The 5,715-nt window shown below is 49.2% G+C and overlaps 1 pseudogene; it reads left to right on the top strand.

Annotated features, from left to right (window-relative positions):
• Positions 1 to 559: 559 nt before the first annotated feature.
• LOC127629477 (uncharacterized) lies at positions 560 to 3,506 on the top strand (annotated as a pseudogene).
• The last annotated feature ends 2,209 nt before the right edge of the window (positions 3,507 to 5,715 follow it).

Genomic DNA, 5,715 nt, shown 5'->3' with positions numbered 1-5,715 from the left:
TGAATCAAAGTTTCGGAAAACTTAGTTTCTCCCATGACATTCCCATGACATTAATCTTTACATTTAGCATCAAGGTGGCTGTGGATCAGGAGAGGAGAGGCATGGCGTGTAGGGTAGTAGCGCCACCTGGACATAAGCTGGGACTTGATCACCCCGGCTGGGTCGCCTAGGGGAGGGGGTCTGATTGTTGAAAGACCCGAAACCCCCCCGTGATCCTAGGTTACATCACTGATGATATGTCCAGGTGCACCAGACGGTGTATCAAAAACCTTCTTTCTGGAACAACCAGTGACTACCAGGAACAGTCTGGTTGACCACCAAGTACAGAATGGTGACAGCTGGAGAGACAGTGGACAGCTCGGAAAGACGGCATCGGGGCAGTGAGGGGTAGCATCCCAAGCTGCACCTTCTGAGAAGAAGGAACCCACAAAAGCTACGAATCAACCTACAGGAGATATACCCCTAGGGATTCCCGAGAGTGGGGGCGGAAGAGAATCCCACAGGACGGATCCTCCAGGTGATGCAATCACCTGACGCACACAGAACAGCAGAACATCGTCGGGTGAAGTGGCCCCAAGCTAGCAAGGAGAAGGTGTGGCGCCAGTTTGACGGAGATGCAGATACCATCTTGGAGGCAACTGCCAAAGGGAGAGCTGATCGACGCCTCAAAACGATGACTACAATCATTATCAGCCTAGCTGCAGAGAGGTTTGGACTTGAGGAGAAGCGAGCAGCGAAGCCCCCTTATACCATGAACAACAGAGCAAGTAAAATCCATCAGCTCAGGCAGGAGCTGAAGAACTTGAGGCAGCAGTAAAAGGCTGCAAGCGAAGAGGAGAGGGGACCGCTTGCGGAGCTATGCAGCATAATCCGCAAAAAGCTGATGACCCTGAGGAGAGCAGAGTGGCATAGGAGGAGGAGGAAGGAGAGGTCCAGGAGGAGAGCTGCCTTTCTAGTGAACCCATTTGGATTAACGAAACAGCTGCTAGGACAGAAGCGTAGCGGCCAACTCACCTGCTCTAAAGCTGAGGTTGACCACCACCTCAAGCAATCCTACAGTGATGAGTACAGAGAGCAAGACCTAGGCCCCTGCAGGTTCCTGATCAATCCACCTGCACTGGCTACGGACTTTGACAGGAAAGAGCCAGGCTGGAAGGAGATCCAGGAGGTGGTTAGAAGGGCAAGGGCAAACTCCGCTCCAGGGCCCAGTGGAGTACCGTATAAGGTTTATAAGAACTGTCCAAGACTACTCCACAGACTCTGGAAGATCTTGAAGGTGATTTGGAGGAGGGGAAAGGTAGTAGACCAGTGGAGACAGGCAGAGGGTGTGTGGATCCCGAAGGAGAAGTCTCAGAAGATCGAGCAGTTCAGGACCATCTCACTGCTGAGTGTTGAAGGAAAGATTTTCTTCAGCCTCATTTCCAGGCGACTGACAGACTACCTCCTGAAGAACTCCTACATCGATACAGCAGTCCAGAAGGGAGGAATCCCAGAGGTATCTGGATGTCTGGAGCATACAGGTGTGGTCACTCAGCTTATCAGGGAAGCCAGGGAGAACAAGGGGGACCTGGCTGTGCTGTGGCTGGACCTCGCAAATGCCTATGGATCCATACCCCATAAACTGGTTGAAGAGGCGCTGAACCAGCATTATACCCCGAAGAAGTTCAGAGACCTCATCCTGGACTACTATACCAACTTCCATATGAGAGTCTCCTCCGGAACAACAACCTCAGACTGGCACAAGCTTGAGAAGGGAATCATCACTGGCTGTACAATCTCAGTCATCCTTTTTGCACTCGCCATGAACATGCTGGTGAAATCTGCGGAGATGCAGTGCAGGGGGCCCCTCTCGAAGTCTTTAGTTAGACATCCACCCATCCAAGCCTTCATGGATGACCTGACAGTGACCACAACATCTGTCCCAGGCTGCAGGTGGATCCTGAACGGCCTCCAGGAGCTGATGTCCTGGGCTCGCATGAACTTCAAGCCGGCTAAGTCAAGGTCCCTCGTGCTGAAGAAAGGGAAGGTCACTGACAAGTTCCACTTCTCACTTGGCACCACCAAGATACCATCACTGACAGAGGAACCTGTGAAGAGCCTGGGGAAGGTGTTCAATTGTAGCCTGAGAGATGCAGCTTCCACAAAAGCGACCAACCAACACCTGGAGACCTGGCTGGCCATGGTGGACAAGTCTGGCCTTCCTGGCAAGTTCAAGGCCTGGATTTACCAGCATGGCATCCTCCCTCGGATCCTCTGGCCCCTCCTGGTGTATGAAGTCCCCATTTCAACGGTGGAAGGCTTTGAGATGAGGATTAGCAGGTTTTTGCGCAGGTGGCTGGGACTGCCTCGAAGCCTGAGTAGCATTGCACTATATGGGCAGAACAACAAGCTGAAGCTTCCCATGAGCAGCCTGAGCGAGGAGTTCATGGTGACGCGGTCCAGGGAGGTCTTACAGTATCGGGATTCCAGTGATCCAAAGGTTGCCCAGGCTGGGATTGAGGTCAGGACAGGGCGGAAGTGGAGGGCTGCCGTGGCAGTGGACGACTCAGAGTCAAGGCTACGGCAAAGGGTGTTGGTGGGCTCAGTGGCACATGGGAGAGCTGGCCTGGGCAGCAGAAGAACTCCTCGTTATGACAAGGTAGAAGGGAAAGAGAGGAGGCCCCTGATCCTGGAGGACGTGCGTGCAGGAGTTGAGGAGAAACGAGCTTGCCAGATGGCTGGGATGCGGCAACAGGGTGCCTGGACAAGATGGGAGCGAACAGTGGAGCGCAAAGTCACATGGACTGAGCTTTGGAAGGCTGAACCCTACAGGATAAAATTCCTGATCCAGGCGGTCTATGACGTGTTGCCAAGACCATCCAACCTCTTCTCCTGGGGAAAGGTGGAGACACCAGCATGCCCCCTATGCCAGAGGAGAGGAACATTGGAACACATCCTGAGCTGCTGTCCAAAAGCCCTGGGCGAAGGGCGTTACCGCTGGCGGCATGATCAGGTCCTAAAAGCCGTAGCGGATTCTATCTGCAGTGGAATTAGCCACAGCAAGAGCCTTCGCCCAGTGAATGCCCCAGTCGCCCTCTGGCCTGTTGGCAACGGCGCGCAACTGGGAGCTGGAAGTTGATCTGGGCAAGCAGCTAAAGTTCCCTGAAGCAGTTGCCATAACAACATTAAGGCCTGACATTGTGCTCCCCTCAGAGGCCTCCAAGCAGGTGATTCTCTTAGAGTTAACAGTGCCTTGGGAGGACCGTATGGAGGAGGCCAACGAAAGAAAGAGGGCAAAGTACTCCCAGCTTGTGGAGGGTTGCCAGAGCAATGGGTGGCGGGCAATATGCCAACCTGTCGAAGTGGGATGTCGAGGGTTTGTGGGCCATTCCCTTTGCAGGGCCTACAAAATGCTTGGCATCACAGGGGCGAGTCAGCGAAGGGCCATCAAGTTGACCACTGATGCTGCAGAATTAGCATCAAGGTGGCTGTGGATCAGGAGAGGAGAGGCATGGCGTGTAGGGTAGTAGCGCCACCTGGACATAAGCTGGGACTTGATCACCCCGGCTGGGTCGCCTAAGGGAGGGGGTCTGATTGTTGAAAGACCCGAAACCCCCCGTGATCCTAGGTTACATCACTGATGATATGTCCAGGTGCACCAGACGGTGTATCAAAAACCTACCATGACATTCCTGAAAATGCGAAAACTTCCTAAAAACGTTATTTGCCAACTTCCTTATCAATTGTTACGCTAAGAAAAAAAGTAGTGTTATGTACGTATGTTGGGCGGTTGTGGCTCAGTTGGTAGAGCGGGTTGGCCACTAATCGCAGGGTTGGTGGTTTGAATCCTGGCCCACGTGACTCCACATGCCGAAGTGTCCTTGGGCAAGACAGTGAACCCCAAGTTGCTCCCAATGGCAGGCTAGCACCTTGCATGGCAGCTCTGCCGCTATTGGTGTATGAATGTGTATGAATGAATCAACAGTGTAAAGCGCTTTGAATACCGATAAGGTTAAAAAGGCGCTATATAAGTGCAGACCATTTACCATTTTACGTACAAACAATGCCATACTAATAATGCTGAGTAATAAACTTTTGTCAAATAAAAACAAAGTCATAAGGATGTCCATTTAATGTTTTTTTTTAATGCTTGTTCCTAACCTTTACATAACACCAGCCAAACAATTAAGGAACGTTCCCAATTATGTGGTTAACAAGTGTCATGAAGAATTGTCTCATGTCACATGGTGGATATTTATCTCCTGCAAAATTGTGGTTATGAGAATGTGAAAATTATTTTTTTTTCTTTACGAGAGTACAACGTTATTTAAATGAATGATCATTCAATTTTTATAGTGCTTTTCTGAAACTACACTCAAAGCATTTTATACAGTGAATAGGGGACTCTCCTCAACCACCACCAGTGTGCAGCATCCACCTGGATGCAACGGCAACCATAGTGCACCAGTACACTCACCACACACCAGCTATTGGTGGAGAGGAGAGAGTGGACTGATAGAGCCAATTCATGGATGGGGATTATTAGGAGGCCATGATTGATAAGGGCCAATGGGGGAATTTGGCCAGGACACCTTGGTTACACCACTACTGTTTTCGAGAAGTGTCCAGGGATTTTTATTGACAGCTGAGAGTCAAGACCTCGGTTCAACCCTGCTTAGCTTCAGTGGACAACCGGTCTTGAGCTACAGGGTGATATGGTTGCTGGCCAATTAAACGGCCCTCTACACTGCTTGTAAATCACTTGTATATGCAACCAAATTTTGCGCTATGTGACTAAAATATGTCTGGTATTAGCCATTGGCTAGTAAATGTTCAGTATTCACTCGCCAGTGACTGGGTTGTGTAGTGGTGAAGAATAAAAGAACTGACAAAAAATTGGCATTTAAGAAGATGGTTTCAACCTCATCATTTAATACATGCTGTGTCTCGTAAGCATGCACTCTGAAGGAAAGTGAAGTCATTTGGCTGTAGTGGGTCCTGAGGTGTCGTGATCGCGCTTTCACCATTGAAAAAGCAGAGTGCACCTTCTCTCGCTTTAATGTTCGCTGCGCTAATTGAACCGTAAACATTTGCACAAGGAGCAGCAGGTTCTTTTAAAAAGACAGTACCATTTTATCACTTGTTAGACATATCAATGTAAATAATTGTAAATCGTACAAGTGCATATAAACAAACATGTTACAAAACGTAGTAAGTGTAGTAAATATGTACATGTTAATATTTAAAGGGACAGTCATACATTATGAAAATATTTTACTACAACAAGCATTGCAGACATGGAAGAATTTGACAAATAGGCTCTTGCTGTATCTATGCAGGGTTTTTTACAAAACCTAATGTTTTTACATGGTACTTTTGATATAGTAGCAATTATATATTATATATATTATTACATTTATTGTTAGGGCTGTCAATCGATAAGGATGCGTTAACTGGGGTGGCTGTGGCTCAGGTGGTAGAGCGGGTCGGCTGCCAATCGCTGGGTTGGTGGTTCGATTCCTGGCCCACACGACTCCACGTGCCAAAGTGTCCTTCGGCAAAACACTGAACCCCAAGTTGCTCCCAATGGCATATTAGCGCCTTGCATGGCAGCTCTGCCGCCATTGGTGTATGAGTGTGAATGGGTGAATGGGACACAGTGTAAAGTGCTTTGGTAACCTCTAAGGTTAAAAAAAGCGCTATATAAGAGCAGACCATTTACCATTTAATGTACAC

Source organism: Xyrauchen texanus, chromosome 36 (genome assembly GCF_025860055.1).
Source record: "Xyrauchen texanus isolate HMW12.3.18 chromosome 36, RBS_HiC_50CHRs, whole genome shotgun sequence".
NCBI lineage: Eukaryota > Metazoa > Chordata > Actinopteri > Cypriniformes > Catostomidae > Xyrauchen > Xyrauchen texanus.
The sequence above is the reverse complement of the archived record's forward strand: the minus strand, read 5'-3'. Positions and strand labels throughout refer to the sequence as shown.